This window comes from Typopeltis vanoorti, chromosome 21 (assembly GCF_054136105.1).
Source record: "Typopeltis vanoorti isolate ZY-2024b chromosome 21, IOZ_Tvanoo_1.0, whole genome shotgun sequence".
In the NCBI taxonomy this organism is placed as follows: domain Eukaryota; kingdom Metazoa; phylum Arthropoda; class Arachnida; order Uropygi; family Thelyphonidae; genus Typopeltis; species Typopeltis vanoorti.
The window spans coordinates 86,909,896-86,922,187 of NC_143569.1; positions in this window are offsets into that span (position 1 = coordinate 86,909,896).

The window sequence follows — 12,292 nt, forward strand, 5'->3', positions numbered from 1 at the left end:
CATCCATCAAATCATCTTTTAGAAATAAACGCTGATGACCAAATTTCTCTTTCAGGAAACCGGCACTGGGGATAACAATCGCCGTTCTCTTGAGTCTCTGTGGATGCATAACAACAGGAACGATCACATACGTGAAGATGTATCCGCCAATTCCGACAATTATAGTTAATGGAAAAGAGTAAGGACCATTGTAACAAAAAACCAGAAGCGTTTTCTATATTGATAGGCTTTATCGTAAATGGAATCTATTATACGGTGCTACGAACAATGCAGTATATTATGTTCATAATTATGTTGTTTACGAATGAATGCACTGAATTTTAACTGTATAATATATGAGGCAGTTCAAATGTTCTTTCTGGATATCATCATAGTCTATATTTCCTTCGTCCACTAGGGATAAACTGCTTGGCTAGTATGAATTAAACGGATTGGAAGATCCGTTTAGTTCATACTAGCTCAGTTCATACTAGCTCCGTTTAGTTCATACTAAAAGTGTAGATCAAACACTATTACAACTAAATTAATTTACAGGCCAAAAATTGCACAGAAACTATTTTGTAAGACAAAATCTATTACAGTTTTAGTTTGAAACTAAAACTGTGAATTTTTAAGCTTATAATATTGGATTAATTTTGAAAACACCGTTTGTGTTCTTCAGATTTGGTTTCTTGTCAATTCATTTCATTATCCATGATAAAGAAAAAAAAATATAGCACCAGATATCTATTTTCCATGATTTGTGTCACCATGTGTCAGAGTGTCATTAATATCAATCTCATTCTCTTATGGTTGTATGCTTGCATCCTTATCAATACCTTGATCCTTTCTTTTTAGTATCGGTAGATCTCACATTTTTAATGAGGATTTGTTAATGTTGTGCATTTAATGTAATTATCCGCTTGTTTTCGGCTCTGCCAGCGCCAAAATGTCCCCTATCGGCGACTTTTGGTACTAAATCTATTTTTCGCGGAAATCATCTCCCCATGCCTTCAAAAGTCTCAATATAAAATTTGGTCTCATTCCGTTTATGGGTGGTTTTAGCTACAGATGCCTCCAAAGAGGGAAAGTTATTTTATGGACATCTTGTATATATAGGATAACAACAGTACTTTAAAATAAGTCGCATTTCGAATCGCAATCAGTAAGTTTCCGCAACATTTGGTCATTTGTCAACTTGTGGAACAAAGCTGTTTTGAATTCCGTCTAATGCACCAAGAGCTTTAATTGACTCTTTCAAGTTAAGATCAGTCGCCCTTATGACGTCGACGTGGAATTTTTTTTCACTTTAGTACTTTTCTTTTTGTGGAAAATCGGAATTTGTATTCCATAAACTAGGATAACCCTTTGCATAACATGCGCAGTTAGCCGACATACACCGGAATAAAAGTCGTAGTTTTCGACAAATCTAATCAACCTAACTTTAAAATCATACTTCGAAGAGAGTTTTTATTGCTACATTATCTTCTTAACAATGTTGTTTGTTTAACTTCTTGTAGGTATTGGTTCTCGATGATCCAAGATATATACTTGAAGACTTATGTTCACGTGGGTCCATATTTTGTGGGTGTGCTCTTAGGATACTTGGTCACTAAAAAGGGCGACTTGAAACTAGGAATGGTAAGAGAAATATTTGTTATAAATATAAATAATAACATAAACTATTGATTCGTTTCTTATTGTGAATCGAAGTGGAATACAAAGCTGAGGAATTCAACAGACAGATTTCACTTTCCTGGGTCAAAGCTTTTTCAAGAGATTCATTTTGAAGAAAGATGAAACTTAAAACACCGCGTTTTGCATCAAGAAGACTGAACGTTTTCTACAGTAAAAATTAACAAGTAATTTCTTTAATTCAATGAATTAAGGAGCATTTGCATGATGTCTGCTGAAGAGTTATCCACAAAGGAAGCTAAAGTTTTCAGAGTCTCTTGAGCCATGCTTGAAATATCAATGTCGGTTCTATTGAATCAATGATTTATATAGTAAGAATAGCTACATACGGCTATTTATATATCTAAGAATAGCAACAATTAATAAACATAATGTTACAAAGCAGTCGCTGCTAAATTAAGGAATTCTGGTTCCTCAGTAGCTGATTTAAATAATGTGATGAAGATGTTTTGCTTTCAAACTGAAACGAGTCAGTGTATTTTCTTAATATGGAGATGAATAAGATGTTCTGCATTGTTAAGGTATATGACAAAACATTACTGCTTAGACTCTACTCTCGAATACGAGATCAGGCTCATCGTGATCGGACAGCACATCATTGCCACTGAAGTTTGAAGTTGTAAATTATTCAAATAATCAGACAGTCCTCTTTAAATACAGCAATATTAAGAAAACTCTGAATATCCATGTGTATAGTCTAATCTATTAAGTGACGGCATTTATTTCATGACGTCCAGCTGTTTGTTCTTTGTACTAGTATCTTTGTCTTAATGGCTCACAAAATTATGAATATTAAAGCTATGATGACATTCTGGACATCTGGTCGGTTAGCTACGTTGTGTTGAAACTGGATCTAAGGACAGGATCCGGATAAGTGTCAGCATGGTAATGCACTATGCTCTGCGACTGGCCGTTGTAGTTTGCAATGAGTGTTAAAACATCATTTTAGGGTTTCGAGCTTTGATTCTTCCCTCTAGAAACCTGTAAGAAGAGTTGGCAGTTTTAACTTTAGTATTGTAAATGACTTCTGTTTTACTTACGGTGTGTATGAGAGTCCTAAGCAGTGCCGAAATTATTGGTATGTCTACGGAGAGAACAGCACTTGTAATGAGAAAGATGGATCGCCACGACCTTCTGAGATTCACGCGCCTCTTATCCTTTTCCACGGAAGTGATAATATGTGTCACGTGCTCGATCGTCATGTGTAATTCATTATTTATTTAGTGTTATAGAGATCTCACACAGGAAAGATTGTAAACCAATCCGCAATAAACACCGTAGGTGGGATAATGGTTAGATACATCGAACGTGCTACTCTACACATCAAACATGCACCAATTTTAAGCCATCAATAATCCACTGAGCGAGGCGATTACTTTTCACCTAGAGATGTTCACGAACATTTCCTTCATCGAGATTCGAATAGATGGTTAATTCGTTGGTGAAGAGAGACATTCCAGTCAGCAAACCAACACGAATTTGGGACAGAAATTTATATAACAAAATAGAACTTCCAGTGGTGTATTATGTTTTAAAAAATTCATAAATAATTTTTATATCGCATCTCCAACAGGAGATGCTGTAAAGCAGGTAGTATATAATTGCTGTGTGGGAAAAGGACCATCGGACACCCGACTAGAAGCGTACTGAAGAATGAAAAATAATCACCTTGCAAAGTATCGAAGATGTTGAGAATGACAATGTAAATACCTAAGAAAATACGGAGAAAAATGCAATTCTTAGTCACATTGAAAACATATTCAGTTATCTTAAAAGTCATGTACAAAGTGTTCTTTCTTCTTCTTCATTTTTCTTTTTCCTTTTTATCCAAATAAATTAAATAACTTGAAGAAAAGGTGAACTGTTTTAAACTGCATCCCAATGTTTGTTATACAGTTTTCCCGAATCATTGGTTCCTCCTTCGCAATTGCGTTGGGTATCTGCGTCATATACGCACCATTGGAAACGCTGAAAGGGAATATCCCACCTCCCATTGTTAGCGCCCTCTATGCTTCTACACATCGAGTCCTCTGGGCAACGGTAACAGCGTGGTTGACCCTAATTTGTGTCACAAATCAAGGAGGTAAGTTATTCCAAATAATATTTGTCTGTGAATTTATTACAAAACCTTATTAGTTATTATGAGGTATATAAGAAAATAATCCTTAGCTGAAGAGATTGACATTTAACCGAAATTAAAATAATATGGTAACCTATTATACTTTTCTGGTATTTTTCTGTCAGGAATAGTTCAAAAACTGTTGTCCATGAAATACTTAAATGTATTAAGCCGTTTAACGTTCTTAATCTACCTTCTGCATGGTCCTGTTATTTGGATCCGCTATGGTCTTACAAAGGAGAAAATGACATTCAGTAGATATAACATGGTAAGTATTAGAAGCAGTTTTTAAAACTCATATGTACAAATTATACATGTCATATGTCTAAATATGCCCATCCAAATTTCCTTCACATTCCGAACTAATTTAAAGGCTACCACAAAATAGAATATCCATTAAATTTTGCTTCCTTAAACGAATAGCATACATTAATATAGAAATGAAAACGTACTATTTTAAATGTTGCATATGATACTTTTATTTTGTATATCAACTACTGCATGTTTAGTTGAACCTTTTTTTTTTCTTTACAGTTTTACGAATTCATCGGCCACACTTCAGTTACTCTGTTTGCTGCATTTGTTTGTTATTTGCTGGTAGAAGCGCCTTTCGCAAATCTTACAACCATTGCATTCTCAGCAGTAAGACGAAAATTAAAAAGATCTACTGACGCAGACAAGAAGGCAGAAGAAATGGATATTAGCATAGTACAAGTTCCCAGTAACGAAAATTTCAAAAAAGAGGGATTGCCTCAATAATGAAAATATTACAATAATTTGTGTTGTATTCGACCATTTTGTTAAATAATATCGCTTATGTATATCGATGACCCTCGTATTTTACAAATAAACAGGCAGTATACGTAAAAATTACGTAAAACTTGATATACGTAAAAATAAACTGTATTGTTTATTTTTACGAAATCTAAATATTCACGTAAAAATAAACAATACAGTCCAGCATCTCAACACTGATACATGCCCACTGTTACATTTCCAGTAATATATGAATAAAAATAAATATGTGCGTTCGATTACATTTATATCAGTTAGCAATAAAGATTACGCATTGTAAAAACTCTGTCACAAGCACAAAGATTACATTTGGTATGATACGCTCCGAAAACGTCTACAGCATTGTGGAATAAATAGCACAATTACAACACTGATCGAATTCGCCTACTCATCTTCTGAAATGATGGTTGTAGTAAAGGGGGGAACTATAGCTCTCCGTTTGACATGGGGAGTGCAAAATATCGCCTATATTATTTTATTATGCTACTTTTATTTATTTATTTATTTTGCTGTAAATCTATAGTACATTCGTATCGGCGGTGGACTAAGGATTTTTTCCCCGTTTTCATTATTTTCTTTTTCTTTTTTTTTAATTTTTTAATGGTCTCGCAATGTGAGATCGCTGCCCTTTAAGCAGGACGGTGGTCTCACCCCGGCGACGAAATTCATCTGCCACTTAAAGGTAATCACAAACATGCATACGGAAGGACTCGAACTTGCAGAGTGCGGATTCTGTAAAGACCGTATCGACGAGGCTGGCTAATATTTTGTAAATGAATCCCAGGAGCATAGTGATATTGAAGTGGCAGAAGGAGGAAGAAGAAGAATAAAGCACACAGGTAATATAGAAAGAAGATTAAGGCAGAATAATTTGAAAAAAAATTGAACAACGGATAATTTCTCAGTAAAGTAAACCACTATAATCACATAACCGACAATAACAAATGGACGAAGTCTACTTCACACACTCGCAACAAGATATTTTCCTCTGATTTTAAGATTACACGTTGCACGTCTCCACAGGAGTCCTAGAAACGATGTCACTACGAGTTCGAAGAAGGTGCCATTCGTGTGTCCTCAAAAAATACCAAATACAGATCCTAATCCGAATTCAGCAGTGAGGTAAAGAATCAGATTATCGCTGGCCTAAGATATATTTTATGTCAAAATACAGTGGAAATATCTTAGGAAATTTACGCGTCTTGCAATGTACAATCCTGAAAGATTTATTGCAGCAACTCAAAGACTATATATACACTGCTTGCAAAGAAGTCAAATGATTCCACCATGGTCATGGTGAATTTTTCCATGTCGCGAATCACGTGGTTAAATTACAGGAATATCATGCTCCAAGGGAGTGGAAATGGCTGCGAGAAGGGAACTGACAGAGTTTGAAAGAGGCGTTGTGATAGGATTCCATGTTGCTAGCTTATCGTTTCGTAAATTGTTGACAAATTCGGCCAAGGCAGAACAATAATGAGAGACACCACACTGAGATTCGTCGCAGGGAGTAAACTGCAAGTGCAACCCACAGTGGATGACCCCCCACACTCACCAAACGTGGCCGAGGATAATATGTAAAACCCTTCATTTGTTGATTGATACGTTTAATGCGGAGGTTCCTGGCATTGATTGAAACATGAACCTGCACACAACCATTCAGAATCGATGTTTACAAGATGCATTTCCATGGTAGGACCCCGTTACCCGAAGCCCCATGCAGCCTCGTCATCGGTGGTGCAAAAACGTGTACAGTGGGACATACAGTAGAAGTTTGGAAAGCTGTGTTTTGAAGGGACGAATCACGCTGAACTCTCATCTAAGCAGACTGACGAGAGTGTGAGTGTGAGGATGCCAATATTAAGAATTAAGCACCTCTTACCAGGGTGCTTAATTCTTACTATGAAATTCGGAGGTGGCAGTGTGATGGAATGGTCCTGTTTGTCCTCTGTTTGTTGTGCCACGAACACTAAACTCCGAGAGGCATCTGAATATTCTGGATAAAGCAATGCTTCCAACTTTGTGACGTTTCGATCGAACTGTCTCTTTCAGCAAGACAACGCACCTTGTCTTAAGGCCACCTCTGCCATAAAGAGTAGTTTGTGTAGATGACCATCACCACACTTGACTAGCCTCCATAGATCCCTGATCTCAACCGTATTGAACTCCTGTTGTGAACTTGGGGGGGGGTGAACTAGAGCATCGGGTGATATCAACAGACGTCCTCCCACAACAGTCCAGGACCTCATTACATGCCTACATGAAGAATGATCAAAAATTCCAAATGCGCTCTCGAACGCGTGTGAAACGTACAGGGAAAAAGATTGCTGCAATCATCACAGCAAATAGAGTTACTATAAATAAATAATAAAAATAAATAAAAACTTATCCTGTTTTTTCGTGTCCTGGAAATTTCGAATCCAGGCATCGAAATAAGATGTGCATTTGAAATAAAATTTATTAGGAAGTAAACTGCTTTATTTTTATAAAAGTGAAGCAGAAATAGGAAGAAGGTACAGAGCAGTGTTAGAAGAGAAACTTAAAAGTGTGGACAAAGAAAAAAAGGAATCTAAGAGTGAAAGGAGTATGAAGACGAGAGAAGATGCAGCTGAAGAAACAGTACCAGAAGAAGAAGAAGAAGAAGTGGATTAGACAGGATACACTGACGTTAGTACAGGAGAAGAGAATGTTGAAGATAAGAAGGATTACCTCAGAACAAATAGAGAATCAATATAGAAGAAAGTGTAATGAGGTAAAAAAAGCAGCCAGAATGGATAAGATGAAATGGTTAGAAGCCCAATGCAATAATACAGAACAGCATTATGGAGAGCATAAAACTAGGGAGGTGTACAAAATGATTAGAACCATTCATAGAAGGTGGCAACCAAATCAGCCACAATTAATGAAGAAAAGCGAAAAGTATTGATGAATAAAGAAAAAATTGTACAACGGTGGACAAGATACTGTAGTGAGTTATATGAAGAAAAACTAGATTCAGATAGCGTTGGGAAACTGTTTGAAGAATTGAAGCAGATATCACCACCAGGTAATGAGCATGATATGGACATTTTACGAAGGAGATGTAGAAAAAGAAATAGATTAAAAGACAATAAGAGTCCTGGTAATGATAACATCACTGGAGATTTATTAAATTTGGTGGCGAAAGTATGGTTACAGAAATGCACCAAGTATGTAATATGGTATGGAAAGAAGATGAAATACCAGAGGAGTGGGTGAAATCAATATTAATGACATTATACAAGAAAAGAAATAAGCTAGAATGTAAAAATTATAGAACAGTTGTTTTGATAAATCACCTTGGTAACGTGATGATGATACTGACAGAAAGATTGAGAACACGGTTGGACGCTTACCTTGCAGACGAGCAAGCAGGATTTAGGAAAGACAGAACTACAATTCAACAGATTTTGACAATGCACTTAATAGCAGAGAAAGCTAGGAAAAAAAACAAAAACATATATACTTACTTTGTTGATTTTCAGAAGGCATTTGACAGTATCGACGAGAAAGTGACATTAGCAGTGCTAGAATCCAATATAATTGATAGAAAACTAATAGCTATATTAAGAGATGTGTATAAGAATGCAGTTGCAGCAGTTAGAATAGATGAAGATTTGGGGAAATGTTTAGAACAAGCATAGATACTAGACAGAGGGATCGAATATCACCAAGCATTTTCATCGCACATTTAGCAAGAGCAATGAATAAAATGAAGGAAGATGCAAAAGGAACATCGGAATGAGAATTAACGATCTAAGATTTGCAGATGACATTGTTATTATTGAAGAAGACCAAAGAAAACTACAAAAACATTGAACTTGGAAAAAACAAAGACAATGGTATTTGGTGAGAAGAACATGAAACAAAAGATACAAGTGGATGGAATTGATATAGAAAATGTAGAGCAGTTCATATATTTGTAAAGTAAAATGACGCATGATTTGGTCTGTAAAAAAGAAATAAAAATCAGGATTGCTAACAGAAGAACAAATCTGAAGGCAATGGATAACACCTGGAAAAGTAAAACGATCAGCCTGCAAGCCAAACTAAGAGTGCTGGAAACATGCATCTTTAGCAGTGTACTGTATGGATATGAAACGTGGGTAATAAATAAGGAATTTGGCAAAAAAAAATATTCTTGTTACAGGAAGATTCTAAGAACAGGTTGGGTACAGAAAATTACAAATGATGATCGCTATCGGAAGATACAACCAAAGAAGAATCAAATGCAGAAGATTATATAAAACGGAAGCTGCAATTATTTGGACACATCTGCAGAATGAGTGAGGACCCGAAAATGAAGACATTAATGTTTGGTATTACGGATGGTGTAAATAGAAGAGGTAGACCATACAGAGAATGGATAGACGACATAAAGGAGTGGTGTGGAATGGGTTTACAGAAACTGCGACACTGTGCACTGGACAAAGAAAGATGGAAGAAGAAGATGGTGAAGGAGGCATCAGAACCCAACGGGCAGTGAATTAATGTTTCGTGATGATGATGAAACTGCTTTAATTATTTTCCAAGTAGTGTATCTACTCGTCTGATTTCATCTTTTCATTTGGGAATTGTATCGAGCAGCACATTAAAGCACACATCATATATAAAGAATATAAAAGAAATGTGACTGAAGCGTTGACATTACATGCATTCTCTTCCCCAAATACACAGGAAGCTTGGGCAGTGAGACATCAAATCTCATGAGATAAGTCTGAACTATTATGCCTTTGCTATGACATAACCGAGAGTATAATTTGGAAATCTTTACAGATGGTTTTGGATCCAAAGCATCTAAATATAAACCAGCAGTATCAACTGATCGAAATACATCCTAACCATCGTTAGCGAAACATGTAAGTGAACGATAAGTACTCATAGTGTGCTCAACAATGCAACACACAATTACAAATATATTTTTTAAAATCATCAGATTCTTGTATAACTACGTAGTGGTTGTTACTTTTGTTAATTGCTACTGCTTTGTATATATTAAAGAATCTCTGAAGAATCGAAGCAGGTTTAATATGCAGTCTGGAGGTTATGGTTGTTTATATCACAAGGACAAAGTTTCTAAGAAATGTTTTTTTGAATATTTATTAAGGAGTATAAGATTAAAGATATCACTTTTTTAATACAATTAAATGTTAATTATGAATATGTAGTTAATTCACGTCCACTGAGAATGAGAAAGCGTCGAACTTGAAAATAAAAATATTCACGAGTTAGACGCAACATTTGGAGTTTTTTCGTACCAATTTTGTTTTATTTTTATGTTTCAAGACAAATGGAGGGAAGATGAACGCAAATTCCATCGAATAGCTCATGGATAAACAGAGATCATCTTTGCAAATAATGTTAAGTAATTAGACAAATAGAAGAATTAGGAATCATTTGGAGTTCTTTGGAGTGTTTTCAATTATATGTAAACAAATTCTGAGTTCAGCAGCGCCTAAAGCATGGGCGCGATCCAAATTTTGTGGACGTCAGCTACCACTTCATTTGTGATTTCACCAGATAAGGCTCAAGAGGAATATGCTCAATAAATACAGTTCTCTGAGTTTTCCATAAATAGGTTGATTCCCCTCTCGCTGTTTGATTTTAATATAACAACACGGTTCTTTCTACCTATAATCGGAGCTTTCTTGTCTTAGCACCAAAGTATTGATCACCCTCTGAGCATAATAAAACTGTATAGTTTGTGCAACTATACAATTAAGTGGGAAAAAAAAGTTTAGTTTCAACTATACAATTCTGTGAAGTAAACATTAATGACGCTGGCTTGCTATTTATAATAATTCTTCCGTCAGCCAAATCTGCTGTTTCAGCCATACATTATATGGTTACATAATTAGAGAAGAAACGAATACGAAGTGAATTCGCTCTCGAATGAATACAATTTAGCAGAAAAGGATCACGGATCGAATAGGAACATAAAAGTTATAATAGATTACATAAAACACGCAAATCTGGACTAGCGCATAATGACACGAACAATAGCTACAAAATCAACCACGCAGAATTGTCATATACCATTTACCGTCAACACACAATGCCATCTACCGCCTATCATCTTTATGCTAAAACTCACCTTCAATAGAAAAGCTGATAAATTTCATTCGTCATTACGAGAATCGAACTGGGGTTCCTCTAATCGAGGGATGATGCAATATTCTGTTATTCTTGAGGGTCTCTCTCTTTTCTGTTGTTCTTGAGGGTCTCTCTCTTTCTCTTTCTTTCTTTCTCTCTCCAATGCTCTACAAACGTTATTATCAGAAAGTTTCTACGAAATATGCGTGAACGTCTATGCAAAAAGAAAGGCATTTATTTGAAATTAATCGTCAGTAAAGAATAAATTAAAATAATTTGTTTCTGTTATTTTCAATTATGCAGATGATAAAAGTAAGGTAGTGACAATTGTGGAAATGTAATACGTCTAGACTTGAGCATGCTCATACATGCATGGCGCTGTACAGGTCTGCATTTATCAATTGATGTTAGGTGGATACAGCCAAGGTTTTTCGGAGGAATCGAAGAAGCATCTCGCCAAATAATTTACGACAATGAATTCGACGAGGATTTTATTTATTCTCTGTTTACTTTGCTGTAAAATTTCGATTAGAGGCAATGAAAATGTCACCAAAATTATTTTGATAATTCACTGGATTCAACAGAGCAAAATACTTTGAGGAGTTCACCGATCTCCAAGGCCCCTGATGTGCCCACATCTTGACAGGAATCATCGAGCAATTAGTTGGCCGTGTATCAAAGATTTTATTTCCTATGCTGCTGAGAATCATCTATGAAGCAGAAGTACCTTCTTCGTGCATGCAGGCTTTGATAGATAAAATTGTCAACTGCGTTACGACAGCTTAAAACTTGAGGTGTTCAAAGTAAGTATGTTTTTATTTTTACACAAAGTCTGTCATGGAAGAAATGGGGTTAGCTTCATTGGTAAACTAATTGTTTAATATTTGAGCTTCTTATTAATATTTTTATAAGAAAAAGTTTCAAAAGGGTCTGATGCTGTTACTCTAGCAAATATCACTGGGACGAGAAACAGATCGTCCCTTTGAACATCCCTTCTTAAACTCCAGAATCCTGTATCCCTTCCCAGTTAATTAGCTATTTATAAGAGAGTTGTTCTAACTTATAACCAGTGCAGTTATATAAAATCACACAAAATATACTACAGGAACAGATGGCAGACCTGATTTTGAATAACTGTAATGAGTGCTGATAATGAATTTCTTATGTAGAAAAAATGAATCTGTCATTGACAATAACACATACCAATTAGTTAACTACAACCCAACCAATAGAATAAAAAAATAAAACAGAGAAACTACTTAAGTCAGTTACCACATGGCCCGAAGATACGGTCCAAAAAAGTATTTTCGCACTACGCTCGTTCCTCAAGAATTTACGGACTACGGGAAATTCACAAAGAAAATACACCGCTAAGGCCTATGGTTGAAGGGATAGATAGCCCGACTTATCACTTAGCCAAAAAAATTAGCAGCAACACTCAAGGAGTTAGTGGGTCATTCCCCCTCCTATATCAAAAACACGCAACACTTCATAAACATCATCAAAGATATTACATTCGAAAAAGATGATCTATTAGTCAGTTTTGATGTCTCTGCTCTCTTTACGAATGTCCCAATCAATAACACAATCCTT